At 37.8% G+C, this 16,343-nt stretch overlaps 1 long non-coding RNA gene across 2 annotated transcripts; it reads right to left on the bottom strand.

Moving 5' to 3' along the window:
* Nucleotides 1-5,372: 5,372 nt before the first annotated feature.
* On the bottom strand, nucleotides 5,373-14,687 carry LOC116660440. Of its 2 annotated transcripts, XR_004315963.1 has the most exons (4): nucleotides 14,309-14,687; nucleotides 13,038-13,184; nucleotides 11,554-11,726; nucleotides 5,373-6,523 (listed from the first exon to the last, which is right to left on the bottom strand). It is a non-coding gene; the product is annotated as an uncharacterized LOC116660440 (long non-coding RNA). The 2 variants fall into 2 exon arrangements; XR_004315962.1 differs by lacking the exon at nucleotides 5,373-6,523 and having other exon boundaries at nucleotides 8,612-11,726; nucleotides 14,309-14,686.
* Nucleotides 14,688-16,343: the final 1,656 nt, after the last annotated feature.

Below are 16,343 nucleotides of genomic sequence, written 5' to 3'. Positions count from 1 at the left end.
GAAATCAAGACCTAAAATAGGTGTCAGGAGAGAAAAAGACTTTATTGTCATTAACTTTTATTCAGAATGAGGTATAGATTTAATAGAGAAGGGAAAGGGAACAAAAAGAATGGATGAGTGGGAGGGGCAGGTTATCATTTATCAAGGTATGAAAATGGGATGTCTCTACCAGAAAGGGAAAAAAAGACACCATCTCTGGGCAGATGCAGCCTTGTGGATAAAGAAACAAACGCCCCAGCTGGCTGAACCACAGCCCCCTCTATCCGGCATGTTCTAAAGAAACAGCCATGTGAACAAAGGCACTTGATTTTCTTTTTAACAAAAAAGGTGCTTTTTAAGTATAAATTCTGTGCAATTTTAAAAATATACCTGTTACCATATGCTACACAGTATATATCTAGGAATATGCAGATACATGATATGCTTTAAAAAAAAAAAAAGGTGTATAGAACTTTCACACTGATGGTTTTTACAAAGATTTATCTTTATGTAGAATATGGAGAGTCTATTTCCAGACACTTTGAAAAGGGAGGTATTCAATGGTAATTTTAAACATTAAGTTTTTTTTTTTCAAACAAAATGGAATAAAATGGAAAGCTCATTCAAGTTAATTCTAATGAAAATTCCTATAGAAAAAAGAGGAAGATATAGATTAAAATGTATCTGTGGAAGCTTGATCATTGGGCTCAAAGCTAAGCAGAAATTAAGGTTTTCTGGCCAATAGAATAAAAACAGTTTTTAAAAAGTGCTATTTATAAAAGTCCATATACGTTTTTATATATCTTCCCATAAAGACATAGGGAACAGTGGATAATTAATGGGGAAAAATGAGCTAATATTAAGTTGTTAGCTAAGATTGATTTTCAAAGAGATGTTGTAAGTTATTTTTTAAAAGATATTGGTCCAAAAATGAATATTTAAGAAAATTAATTAAGCAGTGTCCGTCTTTTGGAACAGTGGCAGTAAGGCTAAGCATTCTGGGGACCAAAGTAGACTGAATCGTTTATGAGAGTTCCCGAGGAGCCAGTTTGTGTTATCACTGTATTTCATCAGACAGCTCTCAAAGCAGAAAAACATCAATGATAAAAAAAAAACAAACCCACAAATAATATCTTCATGTCGATTGCTATTCACAGTTGGAAAAGATTGACACCAAACGGTATAATTTCAGGCCTATGAAGGGGTGGGGAAATGGAGAGGGAATTTGAAACTTGGCCAAAATACGTCTCCTTGAAATCTGCCAGGAGAAACATAAATCTCCTTTTACCCTCTATTTGGATTTTGCACTTTGAGGCTCCTACACTCAACTGTGCAGCTTGGAAAAAAAGCAAGTAGGCAGACAATTCTGACGTATAATTTGAGAAAATCAAGCCCTCTCCTCTGCCCCAAAATATCTCCAAGGCTAGGCTAGCCTCAGACGTGGCACCCTGTAATTAGATGTGCATTCTTTCTGGGTCTTGAAGGGCTTTCGTGTTTAGTTGTCTTACGCGACAGAAAAACATTCCCGGGAAGGGTAAATCTATCAATGAACAAGTTAGAGAGAATTAGTCACTAAATAAGGCAGTGAGAGATCTGAAAGCAATACATGAGAAGAAAAGTACTAAGCAGGTACACCTGAGACAGACTTCAAACACTTCTCAGCTGTCCCCGAGGCTTTGGAAATTTATGTGCGTAATGCCATCAGTAACAATAAATCATGCTAATTGAATACATTCTGTGTGGCGGTGTGCCAACTCCATCCCCCACGTGGGTAGTAGATTTGAAATGAACAGTCAAAAAGCTCTCAGATTCTCCAAAAATGCTTCATTCATTTCTTTAGAATTGAATACAAATTAGTCCATATGTCCCTACATCCGCTAATTGAGGAAAAATATAAATTTGCCCAATCAAAGTAATTTCAGACACTTCTGACTTTAAAAGAGGCAAAGTCAGAATTTAATCTGAGTCAGTGCAAATTTTCAACCTCCCCCTTGGTCTCATCTTTTGCCAGTAGTGCTGTAACATTAGGGTGGACCCAACCCCATGCCTTCCTGTGGTGTTCAAAGTCTCCCACTAGGACAGTAGAGTTTCTCTCATCCAGTCTTCAGTCTCTCAGGTTATCCATTACAGACTTTAACTTTCCATTTGGAAACTTAAAGATAAGCAATACTTTTTAATTCTAGACTGAATCCTCTATCTCTACATTGATTCTAATGGTGGGAAGCCCAGGACAAGGAGGTTAACCCCAGGACACACCAAGGATAAAGAACATCTCTGCTAATATTGCACAAGAATTCTTCCATTACTCATACTTATCCTCCTTAGACTTGCCCCAGGTTAAGTGGCTAGTGAGTGAAAAGTCTGGAATGTTCTGCAGGTGGGACTGGCTACAGAGCCTGAGCAATTGCTTCCCTATTATACTGTCACTCAGAGGAACAACAAAAGTGTTGTCCACTATTAACCCCTCAATTTTCATGTCATTAAGTTCAATGATAAGTTAAGTTCAATGATCTAACAAAAACTGAGGACACAGAAAATCAAAGAAAAGAGGGGGAGAGAAATATGCTACCATGTGTTACTCTGAAAGAGAGACCATAGGAAGATGGGAAAATGGGACATCATGGAAACCTTCCTGCCCAGGTGAGGTACTCTTCAGGAACAGTATCCATCTGGGGAGACAGATCTCTAGGAGTCTCTCATATCTCTGCCCTAGTGGGCAAAGCCTTTGTTCTAGACAAAGTCTTTTCAAGAACGTTTGTATAACAAACAGCCTTGAAGGATAGAGACAGTGCCTCCCTCTAGAGAAGACAGGCTTGTTTATTGTCAAATATAATAAAGATAATGTCTTCCTCCAGGACAAAAGTTGGGGAAGTTCGCTTGCAATGCATCAAAAAAGAATCGGGTTTCTTAAGCTTGAGGCTTCTTTAGCAGTCACACGAACTCATTGCACGTGCAGCGTCTACCTGGACCGCTCCACTTCCCCTGTGACTTTGGGAACAAGGAGAACAGACATGAAGGTGAAGCTTGTGCTGAGGTTTGTGCTGTGAGTGGTCAAGTCCTTCGTCTCTGATCCGGGAATCTCATGTCCTCTGCCAGCAGCCATGAAACTGACAGGTTACCTTGTGAGCTTGCAAATAGGATAACATCTCCATCTTCACAGTTCCTGATACACATAAAATCCTGTTCTTGGCAGGAGTGGGTAGGAAGGGATAGACTGGGAGGTCAAGATTTGCAGATACTGACTGGTATATCTAAAATAAATAAGTTTATACTGTATAACACAGGGAACTCTACTTGATGTCTTGTAGTAGCTCACAGTGAAAAAGAATATGAAGATGAATATATGTATATTCATGTATGACTGAAGCATGGTGCTGTACACCAGAAATTGATACAACATTGTAAACTGACTATACCTCAATATAAATAATAATAAAAATCTTGTTCTTGCTTTAATGTAGCACATGCTACAGTTGACCCCTGAACAACTTCAGGGTTAATCCATGTATGACTTATAGTCAGCCCTCTGCACCTGTGGGTTCAACAAACCACGGACAATGTAGTACTGAAGTGTTCACTATTGAAAAATACTCCCATGTAAGTGGACCTACATGGTTTAAACTCATGTTGTTCAAGGGTCACCTGTAAAATCCTATTCTGTTTTGTCCTATTAATAGCTCCCACAGGTCATGAACTGTTTGAGAACAGACAGCTTAAGCTTAAGTTGTGTTGTGGTAATGAACAACCTCAACTCCTAGTGACTTTAAACATTGGAATACCGATAAATATTTAACAACTAGCTCTTCCAGAAATCAAAGTCTTGACTTGCAGTATTTGTTGATTTTCATAATGTAAATACTCCCACCTTGGGCAATGTTAAGCTACTAATGTTCATCACCCAGTGCAGAATTGGGAAGAGATGAGTCCAGTCATTTCCAACAAGCCAGTGCAAGCCAACTCCAGCACACTACCAGCTTTACAGCAACTGCTTCTTTCTTGTTCACTGTACACGTTCTTTGTGGTTCAGCTTCAACACTGCCTAAGGTCATCTTCATTCCAGGATACAGGTTGAAGGAGCTGCCCTTGTCTGCAACAGACCAATTTGTTTGTGTATTTGTTTTTTTAGATTTGCAACAGACCAATTTGTGGTGGAGGATGGGTGTCTATCTTAACAGGAGGAGTGTGTTTCCCAACCCACTGACCTCACACTTGCTCAGGTGATCTGCTTTGGCCAATGAAATGTACATAGCAGTGACTCACATCAATTCTGAACAGAACCATTAAAAGTCAGCCTATGGTTCTTCCTGTCAGGATAGACCCAGTAAGGCGGGGCGGCAAGTATTTTGACACTGATACAATTTACAATAAAGTGGATCATGTCTTATTTCTCCCTGACTCCACACCACCCAAGACAATGCTTTGCACGTAGTGCTAGGTTAATGGTAAGACTTTAGCCAGTCTCATTGGTAACATTAGAAGGGTAAGCTTAAATGTTTGCTATAAGATCAGCTAATATTGTGATTTGAACTTTGTTTTCCTTTCCCCCAGCTGTTTCCCAGAGGCTTACACAGACCTCTCTGTGGAATGTAGTATATTTGGTAGTCAAGATGGTTAATGTCTTAGACTCCATACTCACAAAAATTTCTGGAACCCACAGAAATTTGGGTCAGGCATTGTCTTACTCATGTAAAGAGACAGCAATATGAAGAAAGCAAAGTTTTGCTCTTATTGAACTTAAAATCTATCAGGAGACCTAGAACAAACAGACATCTAATATGCCATTCCATGGAAAGTTCTATGAAGAAAAATAAGAAATATCTAACTAACATTCATGAACCCATTTTTATGAACATTTATGAACTCACAACAAGAGTACAAAGGAGGCTCACCTGTGTTGTTTCTGTTTTAATTGGTTCTTAAATCTTCATTTGGCAAAGAATTCGAAATTGCACAGAAATCACAACATGCATTACGCTGTGAATTTGAAGAGAATACTTTTCCCTGCTTGTTTTTACTGTTTTGATCACTAATTAATTCCTCATTAAATAAAGAGTATGATAATGTGTTCTCATGAATTTTATGTGAGTTGTGCTTGACTCTCATTGTTTCCAGTCTTTAAAATTTTAAGCGGTCTGTTTTTTTGGAGATTTTCTATTTCATTTTTCTTTCCAGGCTTTTTTTTTGTTATTTGGAGGGATCTATTTTGTATTTTTAAATTTCCATGATGTTTTTAGCTTGTCCTTCTGAAGGATCGAAAGAATAATACATGTATATATATATATATGTATACACATTTATATGAAATTGTATTCAGTGTGTTCATAATTTGAATATCTATTTTATCCCCAAATATAACCAATATAAAAATTAAAACTTTTGTTCATGTTTTCAAAAGTGCTTTATTTTTTCTATAATGTTTAGAATTATCTATTAAAATTAAAGGGCAAAATTCAACTTGTGATTAATGGACCGCAAAAAAGTTTAATTAATATTGTCTAAATAAAGTCAACATTTGAAATGTATTTTTCAAAATTTTAATTAAATCCTACCAACTTTTTATCAAAGAAAGAAAATTATTTGCAACTTTACATTTTATGCCTAATTGCCAATGTAAAGAACTGGTATAAATCTTCACATGTTATGTTAGATCTACTTACATACAAATTTGAGAGTAAATATAAGTTGTTTAACATTGTACCACCTGCAATGATTGCTCCGCAACAATTTTTCTGAACCATGAACCAGAACAGAAAAAGATGCAAGGTGCTACTGGCAAATAGTACTTCATTATACAAGAATTTTCGGTATTCATGCTATCTGAAAGGATTTGAGAAGTTAATTAATTTGCCTTTTCTCTAAGGTCTTCCACTGCCTTTGGAAGTCATGTCACCCTCAGACTGTTGGTAACAGCACAATCCACAAATATTTACAGCATTTTAAAGACATGGACAAACAATTTCCCTGCAGCCTGAACAGTGTTAGTCATAAAAGTGGTTGTTTGGGATGGGGCTGTTCTGTGCCAGAAATGCACCGAGAAATGGCTCCTGCGTGACAAAGTTACCCGTGTCCTCAAATAAATCTATTTTTGTGTGTTTTTGTAATACGTGGGCATCTCTAAAGCCTGGAACCACGTAGTGCCTTGTAGGCTATGGTAAAGAGTTTAGATTTTATTTTGGGTGGAAAATCTTTGGAGAGTTTTGAGCAGGGAAGTGACCTGGTTTTACATCAATTTTAAAATTATTTTTCTGAATGCAATGTGAAGCATTGTAGGAGAGCAAAAAATAGAAACAGGGAGACCAGTTTGAAGGTTACTGTGATGGTCCAGTCAGAAATGACGATGGTTTAGACAACAGGGATGAATGTGGTAAAAGGGGTCCAATTCTGGAAATATTTTGAAGGCAAAGTCCAAAGGGTTTGTTGACTCATTTGTTGACCTCCACATTTCTAGGATTAATTTTCTTCACTTTGAAAGGTAGCCCTCTTTAGAAGTGGTTTTCTGTGAAGATTAAACGTGGTCATCTACATGCAGTAATTCCCAGGACGCCTGGTATATAATAAGCATATAATAAATACCAGTCATTGAATTACTTTTAAGGTATTATCTGATAAAATCATTTTTCCCAAACATGCCACTTCATGCCTCTAAATTTTTGCACATTTATATTTCTATAATTAGGAACCCATTTAATCCTATTTTTTGCCTGTCAAAATCTTCCTATGTATCGAGGCTTTGAAGACCAAAAAGCTTTTCAGTTTCATAAGAATAAAGATAAAATACTGAAAATGGGAGGGGATGGGTTGACACTTGGGGGGCAGGAGATCTTGCTTGTCACAAGCCCAGTACTACTGAGTACTACTGAGTACTGAGTACTGCACGATAGTATTTCGTTAGCAATTCATTAAGGATTTTTTTTTAAATTTCATCTGTATGCATGAATAGATCCATAAAAATAAAAACTAATTTTGTCAAGAGACTAGTAATCATTTTTGCCTAACTGCTTTAGGAAGCTTCTCATCTGTCTGATGGGAAAATATTTTGCCCTGAACTACAGAGACCTCATATCGAATAGGATTTATATATGATACACACCAATACACTGGAAAATTAGACCTGGACTACATTATCATTATATGTTTTACAATTAGTTGGCTTGTAAATAATTCTCCATATTGAAATTCTGAATATATTCTTCCAATATTACAGAGCTAAAGTCTTTTCAAACAGAGGACAAATTATAAAGCCCATTAAATTCTAAAACTGGGTCCTCAGTTTTAACAGTCCTATCATTAATTATTCAGTTTGAAGGGGACTGCAAAGTGAAGTTAGTTTATCAAAGCAATTAAACTGATATGAGCCTCAAAACGGTCACCACAATAGTCATTACTGACATCGCCAGAGCTGAAGAAGAGGGAACTTTTTAATCTTTGTGAAGAATTCAAAGCAGCTGGCCCTTTTGGATAGCAGTTCAATTCTGTTTTGTAAGGAAAATACATGAGTCAGAAAGGCACTCAGTCCCCAGGCAGAAACATCAAAAAGAATGACCCACGTCATTGAGGGTATAACTCTATCAGCCCATAAGACAGACAGCATCTGAAGAGAAGGAAAAAATGCATTTGAAAAGAGTTACCCAGCATATATGCTTGAATCTCTTTTTAAATGATAGCAAGAAATTCTTCTCTGGTAATGAAGAATATTGATTTCAATGTCCCATTGCGCTTAGCTGCATTAAATGCCCCTCCTCAAACATACACAATACCTCGGACCTAACTAACCCCATTAATGCACCAGTACTGTTTCATGTTGACTTTTATCTATTTCTTCCACTAGATTGTGAACCACTTACTAAAATAAGGAACACTAAGAAAGGCCCTAGTAGGGACGTGAGCAGTTCAGTTCTGATCATGTTAAGTTTGGGACGCCTGTGAGGTAACAGCCCATCTTCCCAAATAGAGCTTCCCAGTCTGGAACACGTGTATGTTCCTTGATTACCCAACTCCAATCATTTTATGTAAAAGGTGTTCAGTAAATATCTGTTGATCGACTTAGCCGCTAATGAAAATTTCATTACTGGAATTTTAGCACTGATTATTTCATTCCACCCCTTAATAAAATTCACTCTAACTTGTGGCTTTGAAAGAAAGAGATTGTGTGTAAAGTCACCATATCCTCTTAGAAACTCCAGGCTTGCTTTTGTTAATAGAATGCTGTTTTCATTTTGATTACACTCTCTAAAGAAATGCATATTTCCAGAGTGACAGTGTTTGCGCTAATAACTGTTGCCCCACTACATGTCGAGAAGAGCCGGGCCAAGTTTGGACTCATTCAAACAATCTTTTAAGAATGGAAAAGGAAGTCGGGAGGAAGGGAGGCTGACTCAGCGGGAGGCTCTTTGTTAAAGTAAACACGTGCTGTACACTTACTGAGCCACGTGGCTGCTGTTCAGAAAGCAAAGAACATGGAGAAATTTCAGTTGTTTCCTGAAAATACCTCATTGACACTCCCCTGAGAGGTTTGATTACGTGTGAGAACTGAGACGTTTGTTTATGGGGAAGAAAGAGGCAAAGTTGGGGGCTGACTAGGGGAGGAGGCTGGAGAGTCATCTCAGAAGCAGGCTGAAAAGGAGAAAACATCTGTGGCTCAAGGCTTGTTTAATGGCAACAAGTAGATACATATTCTTCTTACCAGAAGAGCATGGTCACATTTTTTTCCCTCTTAGAAAATTTGCTAAATCAGTTGACAACAGAATTTGGGTGTGGATGGGCCGCGGGAGCTCAGTTCAGTTGTTAACACCCAGTCAGGTTTTCTAAGTATATTTAAAAATGCAGACATTTCATTTCAGTCAAGGTCTGTCAGGGGACTCACCAGGACTTGGAATGTTGTCCAGGCCCTTGGCCCTTGACCATGTCATCAAGTTCATGGACTTATTTATTTATTCAATAAATATTGGCTGAGAACCTACTAACAGCCAAACATTGTTCTAGGTGTTAAGAACACAACAATGGAAAAAGAAAAGATTAATGTTTCTGTTCTAAAGGAATTTACATCTTACTGAGGGGAGATAGAAGGTAAGCAAGTAATCAAATAAGATTTCCAGATGGTGGTAAGTACTATAAAGAAACGAAACGAAGGTTATGTGATAGAGCGTGACCTTGATATTCAGTAGAATGAAATATTCTCCGAGGTGCCAGGCTGGCATGGCACCACTGGGGTGTGACCCATCAGAGCCCCCGTGGAGATCATGGACTTATCAAAATCCAAGTCTGTGCAGAAGACGGCACACTCATCCCTCTTGGGCAATGGCCCTGAAGCCCCCGGACTGGTCCTAGACTCCCTTTGGCTACAGAAGGCTCTACAGTCCAGAGGCAGGAATGCTGTTCAGTGGCTCTGAGCAGCTCTGAAACCACAGGCCTCTTTCAGCAAATGCTGTCGACTGAAATAGCCACCCACTCCAAGCATGCCCTGGCTGACGGCCTCTTTCTTTTTTCTTGAATGTCGTCGGTATCAGATTCTATTTAACCTCGCGCCTCGCGCCCTTTCTCGACCACCGCACCTGGACTGCCCTGCTTGCTTTCTCTCCACCAGAACAAGCTTGCCTAATCCTCTCGAGAGGATACAACACTAGTTGCAGCTTGGATGGAACATGCTGCCGACATGCCCCACAATGACGACACCTTGGCAGAACCTGGCCTTTGTTTTCCCTGTGCCAGCAGCAGGACTTTCGCCAACTGGCCTATTCTTGCAAACACTCCAGCCACGCCTTTTAAATCTTACACTATCTAGACTATCCTGCCAGCTGAGGTTAAGATGTTATGCTTTGACCACTTGGTAGTAAAGGGTCCTGAGTAAGATATGAAAACTCTCAGACTGCTAGCTGGCAGAGAAAAACTCTACCCATCGGTACCGAACATGTCAACTGTCTGAGGGGTATACCCTTGGACACAGGTGTTCAAACTAAGCGACAGAAGAGTTTGACTCAGTAAGCAGCAGTGGCTACTGGAGCTGGAATATCAGATCCATGCCAAAATGGCTCTGGAGCAAGGGAGGGGCTCATGTTAAACTGATCTTACTCGGTGGGGAGGGTATAGCTCTGTGGCAGAGCGCATGCTTAGCATGCACGAGGCCCTGGGTTCAATCCCCAGCACCTCCTCTAAAAATAAATAAACCTGATTACCTCCCCCCACCACAATGAAATAATTAAATAATACAATAAAAAAAACAACTGAAGTTACTCAGAAACAGAAACTAAGAGCCTCATGAAAGGAGACTGGCTGCATTAAGGAGAATAAAGATAAAGAGAGAGAGAAGCAGTTATAGCTCAGCGGTAGAGTACTTGCCTAGCATGCACAAGGTCCTGGGTTCAATCCCCAATACTTCCATTATTGAAAAACAAAAAAATTTAAAGCAAACCTAATTACCCCAAAAAATCAGAAAAAAAGAAAATAAAAATGCAGCAAAGAGAAATGGTGCTACCGGAAGGAAAAAGGAGACAGAGTAGCTTGTCTGAAGGTTTCCTCCCAGCAGTTAGGAAGCCTAGTGGTGCTAGCCGCAGTTGGACTGTGTGAAATTCCCACGACGACTTCAAATAAACTCCCTCTCCACCTGGTCCACTGGAAAATCTTTCTCAGCCCCCCAGGTGAATGACTTTGTAGTGGGAATGCACATAACTATTCAAGGCATCTCCTACTTTTTGGTAGAGCAATCTGGCCCCTGGCCGAGTGAGTCCTGGGTAGGAATTCCCATGCCACCTTTGCTGCCTCTACCTGGCCATAGGTATCCGTCTTAGACCACTGGCATTTTGGTACTGATGGGTAGTTTATCTCTGCCAACTAGCAGAGCTAAGTTTAGATATCTTACCCCAAGACCTTTACTACCAAGTGCTCAAAGCATAGCAACTTATCATCAGAATCTCAGAAAAAGAGTCTGATGGGCTCAACTGAGCTATGGGTTGTTGTGATCTGGATTATGTCTAGTCAGTTGTGACAAGCCCCTGGGGCTGAGGATCTTAATATTCTGTCTGTAAGCTTGGTCGCCATGGGTATGGTCAGGGGAAAGATCTACTTAGATGAAGGGCAGGGTGAAAGGCAATGATAAGCATACAGGACCAGCGAAGCGATAAACTCAAGTCACCACTCACAACTACCTATGAGGCCACACTTTCTAGGACACAGAAATAAAGAATCTGGTGCCTCCAACTTGTATGAACGTTTGAATTGCCCAGTGTTGGTGTAGAATGTAGTTCTAAATCTGTGCCCTTTCCAAAGGCAAATCAGACTGTAGATATGGTGAAGAGAGACATTTTGTAAATCTTGATCTAATAGAATTTGTCTAGCTAAGCAAGAACTTGTGAAGCAGTGGCAAATAAGAACGTGAAGAAAAAATAGTTTATGAGCGGCTAGAAAATACTTCTCTGTAGAATGTTTTTCCTTCTACCATCTTCTTGGCAAAGCCTTACTGATTCTTTAAGAACTAGATCTATCACCATTTCTTCTAGGAAGCCTTTTCTAAGATGGTCCACTTTCCTCTTTCAGGCAAAGATAATCAGTCTCTTCTTTGATCAACACTGCAAAATGCACCTTGTTTCAACCTTGGTCACAGCAGTTCTCACACTTGGATGCGCTGCTTTACGACACTGTGTCTTCAATGTGACTTTAAGTCCCCTGAGGGCAGAAACAGCATCTGGTTTGACTGTATACTCCTGGCATCCATCTCGGTGCCTGAAACAGAGTTGGTGGTCAAGGAGTATTGCCTGAATGAGAGAGAGTAAAGGAAAGTATGTTATTGATCTGGCATAAGTGTACAATGAGGAATGTTCCAGATAAGTGAAATTTATACCTACAGCAATTGAAACTTCTAAAATGTTTTATGAAGACAAATCTTTTTTTTTTAATTGAAGTATAGTCAGTTACAATGTGTCAATTTCTGGTGTACTGTATAATGTTTTAGTCATACATACGTATAATTGTTTTTATATTCTTTTTCATTATAGATTACTATAAGATATTGAATAGCTCCCTGTGCTATACAGAAGAAAAAAATTTTAAACTATTTTATAAATAGTAGTTAGTATTTGTACATCTGGAACTCCCAATTTATCCCTTCCCACCTCCTTTCCCCCTGGTAACCGTAAGTTTGTTTATTATGTCTGTGAGTCTGTTTATGAACAAGCTCATTAGTTTCTTTTTCTTTTCTTGTCTTTTTTTTTATAATCCACATATGAGTGAAATCATGTGGTACTTTTCCTTCTCTTTCTGGCTTACTTCTACTTAAAATGACGATCACCAGTTCCATTCATGTTGCTGCTAATGGCATTGTTTTACTCTTTTTCATGGCTGAGTAGTATTCCTGTGTGTGTGTGTGTGTGTGTGTGTGTGTGTGTGTGTGTGTGCATGTGTATGTACCTCAACTTCTTTATCCAGTCATCTGTAGATGCACATTTAGGTTGTTTCTATGCCTTGGCTATTGTAAATAATACTGCTATGAACATTGGGTCACATGTATCTTTTCACATTGGAGTTCCCTCCAGATACACCCAGGAGTGGGACTGCTGGGTCAAATAGTAAGTCTATTTTTAGCTTTTTGAGGAATCTCCATACTATTTTCCATAATGGTTGCACCAAACTACATTCCCACCAACAGTGTAGGAGGGTTCCCTTTTCCTCACATCATCTCCAGCATTTATAGTTTGTGGACTTTTGAGTGATGGCCATTCTGACTGGTATGAGTTAATATCTCATTGTAGTTTTGATTTGGATTTCTCTGATAATTAGTGACATTGAGCATTTTTTCATGTGCCTAGTGGCTGTTTGTATGTTGAAGACAGATTGTCTTACAGATTTTTCTGCTTCATTAAACAAGATGAATACTTTCCAATTTATTCAAAATCCTTTTTATGAATTAATTATACTGTTCCCTAATATGGTCTCAAGAAAGCTTAGTTCAGGCTCCATCTCCACCAGGAAGCCTTCTCTAACCCTATCCCATCAGACATCACTAGGTACTGTCTTACATGATTCATAGAACCCCTTGTATTCTGCTTACAATATGTTATGGAAATTACCTGCCTAGTCACATGATTCCACTGCTTCATATGGTCACACTCTGTTTTCCCCATTAGACAGAGGACGGCTCTGGACTGGAGGCCACATCATTCATCTTTTCATTGCCAGGACCAAGCAGAGTACAATAGATATCCAACAAACGTTAACTGAAATGAGTAATATAAAATATAAAGAGAGTTTTGAAATGTGTGAAATTGTTGATCTCTACACTAAATTATTCCCAGTTTTTTCTGTTTTATAGTATTAAAAATTGTTTATATTGCTTTTTTTCCTTCCCAATTATATCATGTTACTCTATCAGACTAACCTTCTCTAGAAAGCCATCTCTGTCCTTTTTACCAGTTCAATGATTTCCAAACTGTTTTGGATCACATATCTTGATTGGTAGAAAATGTCTGAACTCATACCTCTACTAAATGAGGGAGAGTAAATTTGTGTATAAATTTACATACTTTTAAAAAATAAATTGCATACTTGTATCATTGTACTGATATTTTTATGTACACTCATAACCATAAGCAAAAAAATAAAAAGGAAAAGGAAATGTTAGAGAGCAATGAAATATGTATTTTAAAACCAATGCAATATTTTATTGTATTTATTAATAATATAAATTTCTTTTTGTTCCTAGTTTGTGAGATCAGCTTATTTAAATCTTGGCATGACATTTAGTGACATACTGTTTTGAGGGCTTGGGTTCTCAGTTCAGTTGATTCAACACCCAAGTTTAACAGCTATCATGAATAAGAAACTTAAAAAATGTATTGATACAAATGGGCTAAGTATATCATTGTCCTTAGTTATTAAAATACAATACTCATTTTTCATCCCCAGACACCAATTATGCCAAATTTTTTGTTGAAATTCAGGCAGGTAATTCAGTTCACCTTGATGTAGCCATTGGGTTAAAAAAAAAAAAGTTAAAAGGATTCAAACTCTTCATTTGGAAGATGTTAAATAGGGTAGAAAATTCTATCTGAAGAGTTTTAAAGTTTGCAACTAAAAGCATTCTTATAGATGACACACTTCTGTCATTTTTCAGCCATAATATCAGATATTAATGGAAATATTTCCAATCATCTGTTTTCCAAATAGTCTTCATAATATTAATTTTCCCCGAATTGTTTACTTTCTCATTCACTATAAAAATGTTCCCTTGACTTAATGTTACACAAAGGATAAGTGTGCTTGTTTTTAAAATATGCTAAGTAGCACTCTGTTGATAGCTTTTTGTCATCAGTTAAAAGGGCAACACATTTTCAGCACTTACCTTTTTTGTAAATGAAATGCTTAATTTGTCTTTAATTTCAGCAGCTCCTTCAAGCACTTTTCAGTGAAATAATATGAACTTCTCTGTGGTAGCAAATATTATCACTGTTAGTCCTCCCTCATTACAAAGTCATAAATATTTGATGGCATTTTAAAAAATTATGTTCTTATGAAATTAAAAACATCAGTGTCGATGCACTCCTGGCTTCAATTTCTTTGATGAAAAACTTGCCTATCAGTGATGCAGTCAAGAAATTTCACATAGGAAAACATTACACTAGAATCTTTCAAAAATGTTTTCACTCCAGGCAAAGCAGTATAACACACATGTCTCCTAAAACGTTTTTAAAAGAAAACCAGCAAGGATTCTCTTACTGCTGAGAACTTATCTATCTTCTTCAGCATACTCCTCCTTTTGAGGCATCAACTTGTGATCAATCAGGAATTTTCTTTTTGAAATGCAATCTAGCAAATAAAATTTGGGACATGGTAGAAATGTTGATAGATCTACTCAGTTCTAACACTGTATAAATTCTATTGCTACATGCATAATTTGTTCTAATACCTGTTTCTCTAAGTCTTCAGAAATGTTTTCTATGTATCTTCTTCCAACACTACTGAAGAAGGACTACATATTCATTTGTGTCTTATTGCTTCATGGATTATTTTAGTTCTACCCTGGAAGGGAAACAGTTTTCCAAAGGCTCTTTTATTAATCAGTAAACTTCTAAACATTTGTTATTAAGTTTAGTGGCATGTCATTAAATGTCAGATTGAGCAACTCTTGACTTTGAAAACTTCTGAAAAAACCACAAAAGGCTGTCCTTATGTTTTGGATACTTAAGTTTTTTGATGTCTCCCTAATCATGAGCAAACCTTGAGGCACAATGCAGATAAGGATTAGATAAGGATCTTCATTAACAATAATAACCAAAAAATCCACATTTCAAATCATTTCATCATGATTTAAAAAAATTTTTTTTATTGAGGTATAATCAGTTTACAATGTTGCATCAATTTCTGGTATACAGCACAATGTCATACATGGATATACATATATTCATTTTCATATTCTTTTTCACCATGAGCTACTGCAAGATATCCAATATAGTTCCCTGTGCTACACAGTATAAACTTGTTTATCTATTTTATATATACCAGTCAGTAACTGCAAATCTCGAACTCCCAGTTTATCCCTTCCCACCCCGCTCCCCCTGGCAACCACAAGTTTGTATGTCTGTGAGTCTGTTTCTGTTTTATATATAAGTTCATTTGTCTTTTTTTTTTTTTTTTTTTTTTTCAGATTCCACATATGAGGGATATCATTCTTCTTCCTCTTTCTGGCTTACTTCACTGAGAATGACATTCTCCAGGGACATCCATGTTGCTGAAAATGGTATTATTTTGTCATTTTTTATGGCTGAATAGTATTCCATTGTATAAATATACCACATCTTCTTTATGCATTCATCTCTCAGAGGACATTTAGGTTGCTTCTATGTCTTGGCTATTGTAAATAGTGCTGCTATGAACATTGGGGTGCAGGTGTCTTCTTGAATTAAGATTCCCTCCGGATACATGCCCAGGAGTGGGATTGTTGGGTCATATGGTAAGTCTGTTTTTAATCTTTTCAGGAATCTCCATGCTGCTTTCCATAATAGCTGCACCAAACTGTATCCCCACCAACAGTGTAGAAGGGTTCCCTTTTCTCCACACCCTCTCCACCATTTCATTTCATCATGACTTTGAATCTGGGAGGAGGTGACTTTTGTTAGATCTGACTCCATCTTGTTTAATAATATGGCTGCCAGAAAGCTTATTCATGAAGACAAGTGTCATAGCTAAGATTTTCTTTTGTGTCCAATTTTCCTTGCATTTTAAATTTTATTTGCCATTTCTTTGTGGGGATTTTTTTGAGGGGGGAGGTAATTAAGTTTATTTATTTATTCATTTATTTATTTAATGGAGGTACTGGGGATTGAACCCGGACGTTGTGCATAGTAAGCACACGCTCCATCACTGAGATGTACCCTCCC

Source organism: Camelus ferus, chromosome 29, assembly GCF_009834535.1.
Source record: "Camelus ferus isolate YT-003-E chromosome 29, BCGSAC_Cfer_1.0, whole genome shotgun sequence".
NCBI classification, from domain to species: Eukaryota; Metazoa; Chordata; class Mammalia; order Artiodactyla; family Camelidae; genus Camelus; species Camelus ferus.
Note: the sequence above shows the minus strand (reverse complement) of the source record. Positions and strands in the feature narration are given on the sequence as shown.